We start from the raw sequence: 19,198 nt of genomic DNA, 5'->3' as shown, positions 1-19,198 counted from the left end.
CCCAGGACTAAAGAAAAACCTTTTGCTCCTCAAAATCCTTTAAATATTGCCACTATATTTTGCTAATGACAAGCTTTCACTTGTTCGCTGATCTTTGCTATGTAAGGTTTGTATCTAAGTTGATCACTGTGGATTTGACAAATCTTAGTCGGTTATGCAAAGACTAACGTAGCGTGATTATCCTTTATATATTCCTTTGGCCATTTTATTATCAGTAGACGGAAGTAAGATATGAAATGGAAAACCACATTCCTTCACTTGTTCAGTTAGAAAGTTATTTTCTCCTGTCCAGAATACGTGAACCCAATTTAATGATGAGGCTCGAATGTTTAAATTTCATTTCATTTGTGAAGTTGCACTATGCCGACTGGTACCATGTCTTTCCAAACCATCACCGCTTAGCCCATTTGCATAATGTTCCAATATAGGGTGCCTTCCCAAGCACCAACTAGCTCCATTGCCCCATCTCTGGAAATGGCTGTACATCCATCACACATTACGAGAGAACGTGGGAAAGGGAGTTATGATTTCAAATCATTAAAGAATTCATTAAATAAAATGTAAGACCACTGGATCGGACAATCCACACCCCATACCTATGGATGGAGTATGTGCAGTGCACACTCCATCCATTGACACTTGAAAATAGAATCAGGGGTCTGAGATTGGGCTTTGATTTAAATATCGAAAATTGCTTTGGCAGGATTTGGGTGAAGAATGGTCAGGAGATTATTTATAAAGTTTTCCCCTGCATCTCCTACTGCCACAAAGCCCCATTTTTCAGTGTGAGAGAGGTGGTAGGCAGGCACAAATCACCGCCCAAGCCCATCATAAATGTGCCTGTTCTCTCTACAGGTGCTGACTGACCCACTAAGTGTTTTCCGAATTTGCTGCTTTCGTTTCTGACTTACAGCATCTTCAGTTTCTGTTATTTTTTTCAGTCAAAGACCAGATGATTGCCTAGCTTGGAGGGACAGTGGCTTCAGTGGAATCAGCTCAGAAATTACGGAATGAGCTGAATAGGAGATGCCGGTATGTGACCATGGCTGATCAAGTTTAGTAAAGTGTAGGATATCATGTAGGAAGGAAAAATGTAGGATGTGCATAATCCACATCATATTGTAAAAGCTTAGGATAAAGTTTAACAAGATCTGGGGTTATAGGAGACTTGATGCTCAACATGTTTTCCTTAGAGTAGTGAAAGCTAGGGAGAGATTTGATAGAGGTGCTTAAGATTATGACAGGTTTGGACACAGTCAATGAAGAGAAACTGCTTCTAAAGGCTGGAAGGTTGAGGGCACAGATTTAAAATGATTGGCAAAAGATACAGAGGCGACATGAGGAAAAATGATTTTACACAATGAGTGGTTAGGATTTCGAATACACTACTGCACCCGATAGAGTGGCAGATAGAGATTCAATGATAACTGACAATTAAAAGGCCTATTAAAGCCATTAATGTACCACTTAAATGTTATGTTTCGCTGCCCACCCAATCTTACAGTTGGCGGGCAGGTGAAAAAGCCAAGTGGCCTTTGCACTTTTTAGGGAACCTCATCCACGGCAAAAGCCCCCTGAGGCAGCTCTGTGCCTCGGGGGGGGCTTTTCCTGCGTGCAGGCGTGAATTTGTGGGCTCACCCTCCTCCCCTCCACACAGGCAGCGCTGCCACATGCGTTTCACGCCATTGGCCCGCCAACGTGAAATCGTGGTCCAGCCCCAATCGCGGGTGGCGGTCAGCTTCCCGACTGCCCCCACCGCCCCTGCTGAGGCCACCCGATGAGGGCAAAATTCTGCCCTATGATTCAATGGAATGAACAAAGCCAAATCAGTGGAGTCCAATTCAGAGCTATTCACGCTTAAACTATGCAGTATAGTGTTCCGATCTATTCATACTTGGAATTATTTGTCTAATTCTTGTCACCTATTGGAGCACCAGAGGCAGTGCAAAGAAAAGGCTGAAGGCTGATTCCTTGTGTTAAGAGGTTTGAGTTATGAGGAAAGAGTGAAGAAACCTGAACTTTTGTCCGTTCAAGGACTTAGGACATTTCGGAAGAATTTGTGTTTTAAAAGACACAATTGGGACTCTGATTGCTATTTCTGGAAAAAGCGCCCTTTTACAAGAAAGGGTAATTAAGCAGTTGGAAGAAAACTGTCAGCCTCTTGACCCAGGTGAAACTGTGTCCAAAGGGTGTCACATGGGTTTTATGGCTCTGAAAAAAAACATGCCTGGAAGACTGTGTTTTAAAAGTGGGTTTTCGTTTTGCTTTGAGAAGAGAAGGACCAACCGCTTGAGAAGGAAGACTGCAGGCTTTTGCAGTCCAGAGCCACTCCACAGCCGGAAGTGAATATAAGCTGCTCCTGAGATGCTCTACATACTGGAATAGAGTACCCTCAAGTATTCCATAAATCCGCCCGGAAAGCAGTGCCAGAGTCATTGATTGTTTCACGGATCAGCGCTGAGAGACCAACCATATAACTTGGACGCCATTTCAAGAACCCCACCGTCGATCCTTTGCCTTTGAACCATAGACTTTTAACCAAATTACTCCATTTCTATTTTTATTTCATTGTTTTTGTGTGTGTGTGCGTGCGCGAGAGAGAGAGAAAGAGAGACTTAGGGTATCTCAAAAGAGTAATTAGTATAATTTCGTATTCCGTATTGTATGTTGATAAACTTTGCCTTTCTATTTGACAAGACTAGTTTTATAATAAGCTAATAAGTTTGTTGTTTATGGAAAGAAGCCTGGTTAAAGTCTCTTTTATTCTGGGCACCGGTCTCTCTGTTGGATAACTGTAGGGGGCGAGGAAAGTGGACATAGTTGAGGTAATAGCGCAACATTTGAAATTAGAAGGGATACCAGGGAGACCTCGTTCTCCAGGGGGCGAGTCCATTGAATCGGCCAAGATCCAGTTGCAAATGAAAAAACTTGAATTGGAGGCAAAATAAAAAGAGAGATGAAAAATTTGAATTAGAAAAGGAAAGAGAAAGGGATTTAGAAATGCAAAAACTTGACCTTCAGAGAGAGAGGTTTGCAATGGGAGAAAGAAAGACAGAACAAGGAAGAGAATACCAGCTTAAAAGACTCAAATTAAAAAAAAGAAGCCTCAGGTGCTGAGGAAAGTTCTGATGATAAAAAAAACACCTCCAACACAAACCCCAGTGGGGAGATGTTTAAATTTGTACAATCCCTCCCAAAGTTTGAGGAAAGGGATGTAGAGACATTCTTCATTTCTTTTGAAAAGGTGGCTAAGCAAATGAAGTGGCCAAAAGAAATCTGGACATTGCTCCGACAGAGTAGGTTGGTGGGTAGAGCTCATGAAGCTTATGCATTACTTTCAGAAGAGCTTTCTGTGGGTTACAACACAGTAAAAAAGGTTATTCTTAGTGCATATGATTTGGTCCCAGAGTCATACTGGCAGACATTTCGAAACATAACGAAACAGCCTGAGCAGACCTATACTGAATTTGAGGGGGTAAAACAAAGTAATTTTTGACCATTGGATACGGACATTAAAGGTAGAGACAACGTATGAAGCTCTTAGGGAAATAATTCTCATGGAAGAACTTAAAAAATTCACTTCCTCCTGTAGTTAGAATCCATGTCGAAGACCAGAGGGTTGCAACGGCTAGACAGGTAGCGGAGATGGCTGACAATTATGAGCTGGCCCATAAATCTAAACCCTTTTTCTGTCACCCCCACAAATCCGAGAAGGATGGAAGGTGGGGAAGGTGGAAGGAAGGCACGTAGCCAGAAGAGAAAGGACAGCTGGGAATTCCCTGGAAACCCCTCCTCAGACCAAAAAGGAAGGCGCTGAGGGTGGAAGTGATATTTGGAGGCCTAAGTGTTTCCATTGTAACAAGGTCGGGCATGTTCATGCAGATTGTTGGAAGTTGCGTGGGAAATCCATAGGATTTATTGGGGTACTCAAGGACAATTCAGGGGAAGGAGCCCCGACTGAAAATACAACAAATCAAGTTGTAGCATTAACTACAGCTGTGAAACTGAGGATGAACACTGCGGTGAGTTCAAGAGAGGTGAATGAGATACATGTGAGTTATAAAGGCCAGGATTTTCCCCTTGGCGATTTGGGGGCGGGGCCCGCTCGCCAAGGGGAAAATGACGCGGGATGACGTCGGGAAGAATCCCTTTAAATTAAGGTTGGACGGGCAGCATTCTTAACTACTTTAATTACTTCCTTAATGGCCTTAATAGGCCTTTGACAGACGCCCGCCAAACTAAAAATCTAAATGATGCGCAGTGACGTCGGGACGCCTGCCCGACATCACCATGCGTCATTTTACATGTCGGCAAGTGGGCCCCGCCCTCGCTCACCGACCGGAAAATTCTTCCCATAGACACAGACACCACTCAACCCTATTTTTAAAAATAATTTCCAATAATATTATAGATATTAATCTCTTCATTACAAGACCTCCTCACAGACCTGCAGATGAATAGTGGACAGTTGTTCATCAGGTAGTGGCATCACCCAAATATCATAAAGAGATATTAAGGATAACACATGAAACTCCTATGGCAGGGCATGTAGGGATACGAAAAACTCATGGAACGGATAAACCAATGTTTTTATTGGCCAGGTCTACATAAGGACGTGGTGCAGTTTTGTAAAATGTGCCATATGTGCCAGATGGTGCAGAAACCACAACCTAGAATTAAACCAGCGCCCTTAATTCCCATACCAGTTTTTGAGGAGTCGTTTAGTAGGGTGTTAGTAGACTGTGTGGGACTGTTACCAAAAGCGAAAGCAGACGCCAGTACATTCTTACTATTATCGATATGACAACTTGCTTTCCAGAGGCCATCCCTTTAAGAACTAATACAGCTAAGGTAGTAGTCGAGGAGTTAACCCAATTTTTTTTACTAAATATGGATTACCGGTGGAGATCCAGTCGGATCAAGATTCTAATTTTATGTCTAGGATTTTTCAAAACATGATGAGTAGCTTGGGTATAAAACAATGAAAGCCCACGGCATATCCGGACCTCAGGAAATCTCATGGCACCAGGTCAAAATTGCGAAAGGAAACCTGCTGATTACCACGTACTGGTCCTCCCTCAGCTGATGAATCAGTACCCCTCCAAGTTGAACGCCACATGGAGGAAGGACTGAGGGTGGCAAGGGCGCAGAATGTACTCTGGGTGGGGGACATCAATGTCCATCACCAAGAGTGGCTCAGCAGAACCACTACAGACCAAGCTGGCTGAGTGCCAAAGGACGTAACTGCTAACTGGATCTTTGGCAGGCGGTGAGGGAACCAACAAGAGGGAAAAACATACTTGACCTCACCCTCACCAACCTGCCTATCGCAGATGCACCTGTCCATGACAGTATCGTTAGAAGTGATCACCGCGCAGTCCTTATGGAGACGAAGTCCCGTCTTCACATTGAGGATACCCTCCATTGTGTTGTGTGGCACTACCACCGTGCTAAATGGGATAGATTTCGAACAGATCCAGCAACTCAAAACTGGGCATCCATGAGGCCCCGTTGGCCATCAGCAGCAGCAGAATTGTACTCAATCACGATCTGTAACCTCATGGTCCGGCATATCCCCTACTCTACTATTACCACCTAGCCAGGGGATCAACACTGGTTCAACAGCAAAGGCTATTGGCCCTGACAATATTCCAGCAATAGTACTGACGACTTGTGCTCCAGAACTTGCCACCTAAGCTATCTATGCTGTTATAGTACAGCTACAACACTGGTACCTACTTGGCAAGGTGCAAAAATTGCCCAGGTATGTCCTGTAAACAAAAAGCAGGACAAATTCATCCCAACCAATTACCACCACATCAGTCTACTCTCAATCATCAGTGGTGGAAGGGGTCATTCAACAGTGCTATCAAGTGGCATCCATAAACCTATTTTACAATAAGCCATTAAAATATTATGAAAATTATTATACTTTTTTGACACCTCCCTCCTTATGACAAAATGAACCATCATAATTTAAAAAGATGGCTTCATTTTCTTGACTCAACTTATTATACTACTATACTTATCTACATACTCACACTAGGTAATTTCAGTCCAGTGTCCATGTTTTAAATGTCCAATTTCCCTTTGAGCTTTAAACTCTCGACAATGCACCTGCAATCAGATTTTCTCCTCCAGCCACATGTATAATCTGTAGATTAAATGGTTGCAGTAATAAACTCCACCTGAACAGCCTTGCACTTTGGTCTCAAAATCTGTCCAGAAGTTTTAAAGGATTGTGATCTGCATAAACAATTGTTTCTGACAAATTCTTTGCAACATAAACCTTGAAATGCTGCAACGCTAACACCAGACCCAGGGTCTCCTTTTCGATCATTGAATATTTTCTCTGTCATACTTTCAACTTCTGTGAAAAATACCCTATCGGTTTCTCACTTCCAGTTTCACCTTTTTGCAAAGGTACAGCCCCAATGCCTATATCACTTGCATGAATGGCCAATTTAAGTTGCTTGACATAATTGGTTACTGCCAAAACTGGTACCATAGCCAATACAGTTTTTAAACTGTCAGATGCCTTCTGACACTCCTGTGTCCATTGAAACTCCTTGTTCTTTTTTTAATACTTCAGCCAATGGAGCAACCACACTGCTAAAATTTGGTACAAATTTCCAGTAAAACCCACTCATGCCCAGAAACCTCAAACCTTCTCATTGTGTTGTAGGCACGGGTAAATCCATAATAGCTTTGATTTTCACATCTCTCGGAGCCACCTTACCATATCCAATGGTATAGCCTAGATATGTAACTCATGCTTTTGCAAATTCACTTTTAGCCAAGTTCATTACCAATTAGCTTCTTATAAATGATTAAATAATTCTTCCAGATGTTGTAAATGCTCCTCCAATGTTTGACTGAAAGCTATCAAGTCATTAATATAAACAGCACAATTGCTCAGTCCTGCAATTACTTTGTTTGTCAGTCTTTAAAATGTTGCGGATGCATTTTTCATACCAAATGGCACGACTTTAAACTAATACAGCCCATCTGGTGTCACAAAAAACAATATTTCTTTTTCTAGCTCCAATAATGGCACTTGCCAATATCATCTCAGCAAGTCAATCTTTGTGATAAACTTTGATTGTCCCACTTTCTCAATACAATCCTCCAACCATGGTATGGGATATGAATCTACTTATGTCACACATTCATCTTTCGATTGTCCACATGCAGTCTTTGTGTTCCATTTGGGGTTTTGGTACCATCACAATAGGCAAACTCCAGTTACTGCAACTAGACTCAATAATGTAATTTCAAAACATAAATTCAATTTCTTTGTGTACCTGTGATAACTTTGCTGGATTTAATCTATAAGGATGTTGCCTTATTGAAGATGAACCTTCTACGCTCACATCATGTGTAGCTATATTTGTCCTCCCCAGTTTGTTTCCACAAATAGCTTTGTATGACTGCAATAGCTTCTCCACATCACTTTGACACTTGTCTGGAAGATAACCCAATATTACATTTAAATTATTAACTATCCCCTCATTATCCAATTTATTTAGAGGAAATTCAATGTCAGAATCCTTCATTTCTACCCCTTTCCCCTTATCTACCACCGCTAATACTCCTTCTGGTCCTCTTCCTGTCTAATTACTTTTTAAGCATATTTACATGACACACCCTCTGCTTCTTTCTTCTGTCCTTTGTTTTTCTACTGCCTCTAGTTCAAGCATTTTCATTTCCATTGCTTGTTCAAATTCAAGCTTCTTCATTTGTAACTGAAGTCTCACTACCTCCAGCTGTGACTCTCTAGTGTCAGGTACCACTTCCAACTTTAAATGCTGTGCTGTCACTTCAACCATGTCTGCTTTCTTTGCCCCTACAGGTAACCTCAACTGCAGCTGATCCGCCAACTCTGTTAATTCACCCTTAGATACTTTTGTGCAACCCAATCAGAGTTATATCTTCTACTCCCAAAAAAGATTTAGCCATGGATACAGCCATTTTTGCAGCCTCGCCACTTTAAAAATCCCTCACACCAACTTCTGAAATCAAAGTGCTTCTCGTACTAGTAACCTTAAGATTCACCAACTCCAAGCCAATCAAGGGATTTCAAATATCACTCAAAGAGCCCCCAGTTTGTTATGACGTGGCAGATGATGTGTGCCAGGCAGATCAAATCCACCAGGAAACTTGATCATGCTATCACAATGGTTTTGCAATTTGTATTTATTTTGAGATGCATGCACTGAATTCAGAAGTAATAAGACCACCAAGACTTTAGAGATTTTTTTTTAAAACTAAAAGTAAAATGTTTATTAACAAAAGGGAAGATTTTAAGCACATACATCGACATACACTACAAATCACTATAATAACTCCTAAAATCCCTAATTAACCCAGCTCCCAGTGACACCCCCTTTAAAGCAACTGCCCAAAAATAGATTTTTTAGATTTTAAACAGATTCAGCAAATTAACACAATACCCTGGACAGTGGAATTCAAGATGGCTTTCTTCAACTTCAGTTTCTGTAGACAGCAGCTTATGCACAAATACTAGAGGCTTCGTGAAGGCTATTTCACACACTCTGTTAGATCTTACAATGCCTTCTCCTGACACATAGCCTCATTCTCCTTTATATATGTTTTCTCCTTTTAAGTATGTAAATTCCATTGTTTCCATATTTCTTTGGAACTGTATGTCCCTCATAACATAAATCCTTTCATGTTGCCAATATTCTCATTAACATTTTTGAAGTTCAAACAGTCTGGACACACCTTGCGAGCTAAGACCCCAAACATGTTTACCTATTTAGCATTTCGAAAACACGGCTATACCTTACTTCTTTTAATAACTTCAACTTGTTGTCTGCTTGGCTACAAAATGTAATTAAATCACTCACACAGACAGAAAAACACAACCCCCATAAACCCACTTTACAATAAGCTGGAAAAATATTGTGAAAATTATTATTCTCTCATGACAGTGTGCATGCAAGGCATGACAGGAATTTTCAACTTCTTTAGAAAAGTCCGGACTGTCTGAATTTCAAAGAGGTTAATGAGAATATTGGCAACATGAAAGGATTTATGTTACGAGGGTGATACTGTGCGTGTCCGTGTGTGTGTGTGTGTGAGAGAGACTTAGAGTAGCTCGAGAGAGTAATTAATATAATTTAATATTCCGTATTGTATGCTGATAAGCTTTGCCTTTCTATTTGACAAGACTAGTTTTATAATAAACCAATAAGTTTGCTGTTTATTGAAAGAAGCCTGGTAAAGTCTCTTTTATTCTGGGTACCCGTAGTGAAGGTAAACAATTTGCCACGATGGTGAGTAAATTAAACTTTTAAACTAATGGTATGACCTGTGGAATAGTGTGGCTAGATCAACTGTGTACCTCTCCCATCCCAGTTGTAACATATCTGGGAACTGATCTTATACAAGTATACAAGATCATAAGCAATATAGAACAAGTAGGTTGTAAGCTTCTCTATCCACATTGCAAGATTAGAATGATGGACAACAGGTTGAATTCATTTATGGTCATGTGAGGAAATGGCACAGCACTAGGACTTATTCAATACCAAAAGGTGTGCCTTGAGTGTAAAAAGGGCATCAAAATGGCTAAGAAAAAGTTCTACGTTGAATGTGGCAATAGAAGTGCGGGATAATAATACTTTTTTTTAGTTTTATTCAGAGTTAAAGTAAAACAAGGGGTGGGGTGAGACCACTGATGAGTGAGGACATAACAACCAATGCCCTACAGGCTACCAAAGTGCTGTAGATATTATTATGCCTCAATTTTTCCAAGAAGGAGACAGGTAATGTATTTGATCAGGAAGGGAACTGAGAGGTGCTGTAGGGGTAGGTTGTAACACTATTCACATGATTATCCATGGGAATGGTTGCTAAACAGTTTCACACAGTTAGGTAAATAAATCTCATGGGCTGGAGAAGAGGAATCCAAGGCATCTTAAGGAACTGCAGGAGGAAATTGCAGGAACTCTAGCACAAATCTTTCAGAAATCATTAAATCTTGCAGACATGGCCGGGGATCAAATGGAGAAAAGTAGATTTGGGTCCTATCTTTAAAAGGAGTGACCAAGGAAACTATAGACCACTGAGCTTGAAATCTATTTTGTGTAAAGTTACAGACCCTTACTAAAGTGAAGATCATCCAGCATCTGGACAGAAATAACATGTCAGTAGAAAAAAAATGGGTGCAGCTACAGCAAGGCAAAAGTAGAATCAATATAGGTAGACAATAAAGGGTCTGTAGTCTACAGTGGAAGGGAGGCCGAAGAAGAAATATGCAGACAAATTAGGAAATTGAGTAAAAACATAGAATAATAAGCAGGGAGGATTTCCACAACCTGATATTAATTGGACAGGAAAGGTAGATAAAGGGGATCAGGAATTAGAGTTTCAATCACTCAACATGCAAAAAGCCCAACAGGGGAAGGTTTGTAATTGAATCTAGTAACGGAGAATGAATCAAAGCAGATTGGAGAAATAAAAGTAAAGGAACATCAAGGCAATAGTGACCATAACATAATGCACTTTAAGACGGTGATAGAGAAGGACATTTGTATGACAAAAACAAAGTTAATAATTTGGAGAAAAACTGATTTTGAAAGGCTGAGGATAGAACATGGGAAAATAAAATGGACAACTATATTGGCAAACAATTATGTAGAACAACAATAGGAAATATTTAAAACTGTGTTCAACAAAGTCCAGGGAAGCATATTTTGCTAAAAGGAAAGAACAAACTAAACACTAGTGGGACACCATGGATGAATAAAGTCATAAGCGAACAATTGAGGGTTAGGAAAGAGTCAGTGTTAAGTATATAAACAGCAGAGGAGTGCATGATAAGAGAGAAAACAAAGAGGCTAGGAGAAAAGCAACATAAAACAATTAGGAAGACAAAGAAAAACTTTGAAATTAAATTATAAAGGAAAATTAAACAAAATAATAAAATATTTTACGGACACATCAATAAAAAGAGGAAGGCTGTTCGTTCATGAGATGTGGGTGTCTCTGGCTAGGCCAGTATTTATTGCCATCCCTAATTGCCCTTAAGAAGGTGGTGGTGAGCTGTCTTTTTGAACCACTGCATGTGGTTCATGCGATGTAGGTACGCCCTCAGTGCTGTTAGGGAGGGAGTTCCAGGATTTTGACCCAGCAACAGTGAAGGAACAGCGATATATTTCCAAGTCAGGATGGTGAGTGTCTTGTAGGGGAACTTCCAGGTGGTGGTGTTCATATGTGTCTGCTGTCCTTATCCTCCTAGATGCTAGTTGGTTTTGGGTTTGGAAGGTGCTGCCTAAGGAGCCTTGGTGAGCTTCTGCAGTGCATCTTGTTAGATGGTACACACTACTGTCACTGTGCATCGGTGGTGGAGGGAGTGAATTTGTGGATGGAGTGCCAATCAAGTGGGCTGCTTTGTTCTGAACGGTGTCAAAGTTCTTGAGTGTTGCTGGAGCTGCACTCGTCCAAGCAAGTGGAAAGTATCCTGTCACACTCTGATTTGTGCCTTGGACAAATTTTGGGGAGTCAGGAGGTGAGTTACTTGCCGCAGGATTCCTAGCCTCTGACCTGCTCTTGAAGCCACAGTATTTATGTGGCTAGTCCAGTTCAGTTTCTGGTCAATGGTAACCCTCAGGATGTTGCCAGTGGGCGACTGAGTGATGGTAATGCCAGTGAATGTCAAGGGATGATGGTTAGATTCTCTCTTGTTGGAGATGGTCATTGCCTGGCCCTTGTGTGGCACGAATGTTACTTGCCACTTGTCAGCCCAAGCCTGGATATTTCCAGGTCTTGCTGCATTTGCACATGGACTGCTTCAGTATCTGAGGAGTCGTGAATGGTGTTGAACATTTATGTAGCACCCTTCATGTCCTCAGGGCATTGCAAAACGCTTTACTTTTGAAAAGTAGTCATTGTTGTAATGTAGAAAATACGGCATCCAATTTGTGCACTGCAAGCTCCCAAAAATAATAATGTGATAATGACCAGGTAATCTGGATCAGTGATGTTGATTTTTTTTATTATTTGTTCATGGGATGTAGGCATTGCTGGCTAGGCCAGCATCTGTTTCCCATCCCTAATTGCCCTTGAGAAGGTGGTGTGTGCTACTTTCTTGAATTGCTGCAGTCCATGTGGTATGGGTAGACCACAGTGCTGTTAGGGAGGGAGTTCCATGATTTTGACCCAGCAACAGTAAAGGAACGGTGATATAGTTTGAAGTCAGGATGGTAGGCAGCTTGGAGGGGAAGTGAAAGTGGTGATGTTCCTCTGCATCTGTGGCTCTTGTCCTTCTAGGCGGTAGAGGTCACGTTTTTGGAAGGTGCTGTCTAAGGTGAGTTGCCAAGCTGTTCCAGTATAGCTATGACACTGGCAGCTTCCCGGCAATGTGGAAAATTGCCCAGGTATGTTCTGTCCACAAAAAGCAAGACAGATTTAACCCGGCCAATTACCGCTCCATCAATCTACTCCCGATGATCAGCAAAGTGATGGTAAGTGTTGTATCTTGCAGATGGTACAAACTACTGCCACTGTGTGTTGTTTGTGGAGGTAGTGAATGTTGAAGGTGGTGGATGGGATGCCAATCAAGCAGGCTGCTTTCTGCTGGATGGTTTTGAGCTTCTTGAGTGTTGTTGGAGCTGCACCCATCCGCGCAAGTGGGGAGTATCCCATCACACTCCTGATCTGTGCCTTATAGATGGTGGACAGGCTTTGGGGAGTCAAGAGGTCAGTTAATTCCTGCAGGATTCCCAGTCTCTGATCTGCTCTTGTTGCCACAGTATTTATATAGCTGGCCTAGTTCAGTTTCCCAACTCCCAGGAATTTGATCGTGGGGGATTCAGCAATGGTTGTGCCATTGACTGTCAAAGAGAGATGGTTACATTCTGTCTTTCTGGAGATTGTCATTGCCTGGCACTTGTGTGGCATGAAGGTTACTCGCCACTTATCAGCCCAAGCCTGAATATTGTCCAGGTGTTGCTGCACATGGACATGGACTGCTTCAGTATCTGAGGAGTTGCGATTGGTGCTGAACATTGTGCAATCATCTGCGATCATCCCCACTTCTGACCTTGTGATGGAAGGAAGGTCATTGATGAAACAGCTGAAGATGTTTGGGCCGAGGACACTACCCTGAGGAACTCCTGCACTGATGTCCTGGAACTGAGATGATTGACTTCCAACAAACATAACCACTTTCCTTTGTGCTAGGTATGACTCCAACCAGTGTAGAGTTTTCCCCCTGATTCCCAATGACTTCAGTTTTGCTAGGGTTCCTTGATGCCACAAGTGGTCAAATGCTGCCTTGATGTCAAAGGCAGTCAATCTCACTTCACCTCTTAAATTCAGCTCTTTTTTCCATGTTTAGACAAAGGCTGGAATGAGGTCAAAAGCTGAGTGGCCCTGGTGGAATCTGAACTGAGCATCAGTGAGCAGATTATTGCTGAGTAAGTGCTGCTTGATAGCATTGTCAACGACACTTTCCATCACTTTGCTGATGATCGAGAGTTGACTGATGGGGCAGTAATTGGCTGGGTTAGATCTGTTCTGCTTCTTGTGTACAGGACTTACCTGAGCAATTTTCCACATTGCTGGGAAGATGTGCTTTACAGTACTAGAACAGCTTGGCTAGATGCATGGCTAGTTCTGGAGCATAAGTCTTCAGTACTATGGCCAGAATATTGTTAGGGCCCATAGCCTTTGCAGAATCCAGCGCCTTCAGCCGTTTCTTGATATCACGTGGAGCGAATCGAATTGGTTGAAGACTGGCATCTGTGATGCTGGGGTTATCCAGAGGAGGCCGAGATGAATCATCCTTTGGCACTTCTGCCTGAAGGTGGTTGCAAATGCTTCAGCCTTATCTTTTGCACTGATGTGCTGGGCTCCCCTGTCACTGAAGTTGGGGATATTTGTGGACCCTCCTCCTCCTGTTAGTTGTTTAATTGTCCACCACCATTCACGACTGGATGTGGCAGGTCTGCAGAGCTTAGATCTGCTCCATTGGTTGTGGGATCCCTTAGCTATGTCTATCGCTTGCTGCTTCCGCTGTTTGGCTTGCAAGTAGTCCTGTGTTCTCACTTCACCAGGTTGACAATTCATTTTTAGGTATGCCTGGTGCTGCTCCTGGTGTGTCATCCTGCACTCTTCATTGAACCAGTTTGATCCCTTGGCTTTATGAGTGGGGAATATGCAGGCCATGAGATTACAGATTGTGGTTGTGTCCAATTCTGCTGCTGCTGATGGCCCACAGCGCCTCATGAATGCCTGGTTTTGAGTTGCTAGGTCTGCTCGAAATCTATCCCATTTAGGTTGGCGGTAGTGCCACACAACACAATGGGGGTATCCTCAATGTGAAGGCGGGATTTCATCTCCACACGGACTGTGCAGTGGTCGCTCCTACCAATACTGTCATGGACAGATGCGTCTGCGACAGGTAGGTTGATGAGAACAAGGTTATATAGGCTCGTTGGTTCTTGTTGCTCTTTGTTGGCTCTCTCACCACCTGCCGAAGACCCAGTCTAGCAGCTATGTCCTTTAGGCCTCGACCAACTTGGTCAGTAGTGGTGCTACCGAGCCACTCTTGATGATTGACATTGAAGTCCCCCACCCAGAGAACATTCTGTGCCCTTGCCCCCCTCAGTGCTTCCTCCAAGCGATGTTCAACATGGAAGAATATTGATTCATCAGCCAAGGGGCGATGGTAGGTGGTAACCAGCTGGAGGTTTCTTTGCCCATGTAAGGATGGCAGATTTCCTCCGCTAAGGGACATTAGTGAGCCAGATGGGTTTTTATGACAATTGACAATGGTTTTGTGGTCACCTTTAGACTAGCTTTTAATTTCAGATTTATTAACTAAATTTAAATTCCACCAGCTGCCATGGTGGGATTTGATCCCATGTCCCCAGAGCATTAGCTTGGGCTTCTGGATTACTAGTCCAGTGTCATTACCACTATGCTACCCCCTACCCCCTATTGAGGGATAAATATTTGCCAGTTCACCAACAACAACTTACATCTATATAGTGCATATAACATAGCAGAACATTCCAAGATGCCTAACAAGGGCGATATCAATAAGAACGCCAAATCTGTGAAGGATAGCTCAGGAAAGATGGCCAAAAGCTTGATCAAAGATGTTTTAAGGAGCATCTTAAAGGATGAGAGAAAGGGAGAAAAAGGGAGAGGTTTAGGGAAGGAAATCCAGAACTTGGCCAAGGTTGCTGAAAGCACAACCACCAATGGTTAAGTGATTAAAATTGGGGAGACAGGAGAGGCCAGAATTGGAAGAGTGCACACATTTCAGTTGTTGTGAGGCTGGAGCAGACCAAATTTACAGGAAGGAATGAGGCCATAGAGGGGTTTGAAAACAAGGATGAAGGTTTTAAATTTGAGATGTGGTTGGACTGGGGGCCAGTGAAAGTCTGCAAGCACAGAGATTACTGCATGCTCAAAGAAGCACAGTGCTTCTAATACAGTTTCTTTCTTTGAACTGAATGTAAGATGGCTGCCCCCAACCCTGTACCTCATGGCAGAGGTCACATGACTACAACAAGCCAGATAGAACTTTTCTTACATGCTTGAATTTCAAAACCCAAACAGGGATGATGAGTGAACAAGATTTATAGTGATTTAAGATAGAAGCAGCAGAGTTTGGATGAGCTCAAGTTTATGTGGGTAGAAAATGGGGGGCTTGGCAACAGTGTGTTTGAACAGTAAAGTCTAGCGATAACAAAGGAATAGATGAGGGTTTTAGTAGAAGATAAACTGAGGCAGTGATGGAGTCAAGCAATGTTACTCAGGTGAAAGTAAGCAGACATAGTGATAATGCAGATAAGTGGCTGGAAACTCACCTCAGGGCCAAACACAACAACTATGGCATAAGCAATGGAGTTGAGCCCGTGCAGCACAGCAGGACCAAAGACCTGGACCAAGATCTCCATGGCAGCCGCCATCCTACCAGTGTTGACCTTGGTGCCTTGGCATGCCACGCTATCACCTCAGACTGAAGGCGGACGGACTCCTCCTTTGTGCCTTGCAATCTGAGCATAATGGACTCCCTTCCTGATGTTCCTGAGCTTGCCTTTGCAGCTCCAGCAACTGAGGTACGACCAAGTCCAGGGGCTCGTCACCTAATTTAGACTCAGCAGATTTCTGGTCTCTAGCAGTCTTCCGAGTGCCGGAAACCTGCGAAGTCCCTGCCTCCACCTGTTGTGGATCAGACAGTGCGATGTGCTCACCAGATTGTTACCCCTGAGGCCTACTCTAAAGCTTGGTCTCACTGAGGTGTGTGTCTCTGTGCTGGTGGAGGGTGTAGGTGAGCGCTGTGATGGATCTTCAATGGGGTTCTTTGAGACTCTTCTTCCGAGGTGTCTTTGGGGCTTGAGTCGAGGACCTGGCTCATGGACTCTCTTGGCTGTTTCCCAGCTGTGCCTGTGAAAGCAAAAAGAGATAATCAGTGCTTGGCAGTGGCCTGTGAAACAGGACACATCACTCACAGCATGGCTGTCTGAAGGATGTTGCACTGCTGGATCCTCACTTGGTTGAGAACCACCGACCTCACCGACAGAACAGGAACAGTCCGGATTGTCGCCGGCCAGCTGGATGGCTCTATTTTCAAGGTCCGTGGGGACCTTGATTTCAGGCACTCCTCCACCAGTCTGCGAGCTTTCCCTTTTGTAAGGATGGCGTGTTCCCAGGAATGCATAATTAATGGACAATACAGGGTGAATAGCTGCCATTGCGCCTGGCGGGTAAGATGTTCTTTTTCCTGCCTGCTACCGCACTTAGTGAAAATCTGGGACAATTCCTTGCTTAGAATGTGTTTCATTTGGAGGATGTGGAAGCAGGATTTTGTAATTGCTGAGTTAAGCGTGTATGAAGCTTGAAAAGGAACATCATCAGGGGAACCCACTGTTTTCTCACTGCTTTTTCTTCTAGTAATGGCAATGGAGAGAGCACCCTCGTGTAAACTGTGCAGTTGTTGGAGGCCATTCTGGAGCTAGATAAAGAAAGACAGAGGAAAGTTGTGCATCAGTTTGTGCTGGTTCTGTAGCTAAAGTCTTGAAGTGATGAATGGATTTGCATTGGCTTGGACCAATTCAAGCACTGGGTTGGGTTTACCTTTTAGCATCTCGAAATGAAAATCTGGTAAAGTTCTCCTAAAACCACATTCCCATTATCCACTTTGCCATTCTGTTTAGAATTTGTCAAAAAAAAGTGACGACCTTAAATGGCAAACATAAAGGACACACTGAAAACATCAGGAAACTTTCTCTTTCAGGTCAGAGGCAACGTTAGCTCTTAGCCTTCCTCTTTACATCAACAATACATTTTTTGGCATCTTTACCTCTGAAGTACTGGTTGTTCAGTGTTGAATCAATAATGATCCACAGCGCTATTGGAAAGCTGGTCCTCATCTCACTCTATTTCCATGAAAATTCAACTTCATGGCCGCAACTGAACAGTTCACCACCATGCATGTCCAGAAATGTGCTGTTCTTTTCACCATCCTGATATTACTGATCAGAATGGATTTATTGCTTACATAAATTGCAATAGTCTCAATGCTACTTAATGCTTCTAAATGCATTTGGTTTTAGTTTCTTGGCTCTGAAGGCTTCAATCCGCACTTCCTAATTCTGGTTAAGTGACTGATCCTTGATATGTTGGTTTGCTACAAATTTATTCATGGTGTGTTTCATCTGGAGAGTTTGGATGAGAAGAATTATGCATACGCTGGCCTCGATTTCCTAATTCCATTTTTTTGGTTGCTAGCCTTTCATGTCTTGCACATTGAAATTCCAGGTTGTTTGCCAAGAAACATATTGAATATTAGAAAACAGGCCTTGGCTTCCTCTGTTGGAATTGTTAATGAACAGACACTGCATATTCTTTAGAGTGAAAACATTCTGGATCTGATTTACTGCAATAAAAACAAAATTTTTGGATTCTGATTTTGGTAGGGTAACGTGATTTTCACACTGACCTCATGTATTCTAGACTGGAATGATGACCTTAGTGTTGGGTTGACATTTGACAGAAAAAGAAAATGGAACTGTGCAAGCACAAAATCCGTTTGAAAGAACCTGGGGCAGAATTTTGAGGTCGTTGGGCGGGCGCGGTGGGTGGGCCCAGGAGTGGCCGGGATACAGCCCACCACCCGCGATCAGCCCCCGAGTGCAATTTCATGCCGGCTGGCCAACTAACGGCCATCCAGCGTGAAACGCGCGCTGAAAGGCCCAGCGCTGCTGGGGTGGGGGCGGGAGGAGGGTGAGCACTGAATTCAGCGCGGGTGTGGGGGGAGCGCGCAATGAAAGCTCCCTGAAGGCAGAGAGAGCTGCCTCAGGGAGCTGAAGAATTTGAAACCATCAAATAAAAATTTTTAATTGGGGAAAAAAAATGTCCACACATTGGACTCACTCACCTAAACATATAGATCGTAAAAATTCTGCCCAAACATTTTTAAAAAAAAATTATTATTGGAAACCGCATCCCGCCCATAGATGAGGATTTCTCAAAACTCTAAAGGCCACCTGGCCGATTCACCCGCCCGCCAACCATAACGTTGGACGGGCAGTGAAAAATCCATGTTAATTAATACATTAATGGCCTTAATAGGCCTCTTAATTGTCGGCTGGCGCGCTGCCGACTCTCGTGTGCACTCACTGACCTAAATATCGCGTGCTATTTTACACTCGGCCATGTTGGGCGCGCCCACACGCTGAGCGAAAAATCCTACCCCGGATGTAAATACATATTAGTTAATTGCTGCCCTTTAAAGTAACGGTAGAATGGAATTCAGCATTTATTAAATAAAAATCTGATTAAAAGTTCTGTGTCTGCAAAAGTCCGTCACTGTATTGTTGTAAAATGATTACAGCTTTGCTGATTGGACGATGCCGATCATATCATCGTTATCAACCAATAACATTTCAACAATGAGTCGCACAAAGATACTTAGGCCACCATTTTAAAATTTTAAAGTTTTTATTCTTTGCCAATAACTCCTTACTTACCTATTTAAAAATTATTGGCGCAACTTTTACTTTTAGCTTTCCGTTTTTAAATTGTTTTCGTGTTCTTGCACTATTATTTTTAAATATTTGCCCTTATACGGCTCCGGTCCTGATCCCGTCAACCTCTCCGTTTTGCGGCACCAGAATCTCCTCTCCTAAAATGGCTGACGATCAAGATCCTGATC

At 42.8% G+C, this 19,198-nt stretch overlaps 1 protein-coding gene across 4 annotated transcripts in view; it reads left to right on the top strand.

Annotated features, from left to right (window-relative positions):
• The window catches only part of mylk4b (myosin light chain kinase family, member 4b), a 196,517-nt gene that overhangs the window by 38,317 nt on the left and 139,002 nt on the right, over positions 1–19,198 (top strand). Inside the window, exon 1 of one of the 4 annotated variants that reach the window (XM_078539498.1) lies at positions 9,204–9,299. The exons of the other annotated variants lie outside the window; for them this stretch is intronic. The gene's annotated coding sequence lies outside the window, so the exon portion shown is untranslated. Of the gene's footprint in view, positions 1–9,203; positions 9,300–19,198 lie in introns of those variants that run through there. 4 annotated transcript variants of the gene reach the window in all.

The sequence above is a fragment of the Cetorhinus maximus genome, chromosome 3 (genome assembly GCF_964194155.1).
Source record: "Cetorhinus maximus chromosome 3, sCetMax3.hap1.1, whole genome shotgun sequence".
NCBI lineage: Eukaryota > Metazoa > Chordata > Chondrichthyes > Lamniformes > Cetorhinidae > Cetorhinus > Cetorhinus maximus.
Note: the sequence above shows the minus strand (reverse complement) of the source record. Positions and strands in the feature narration are given on the sequence as shown.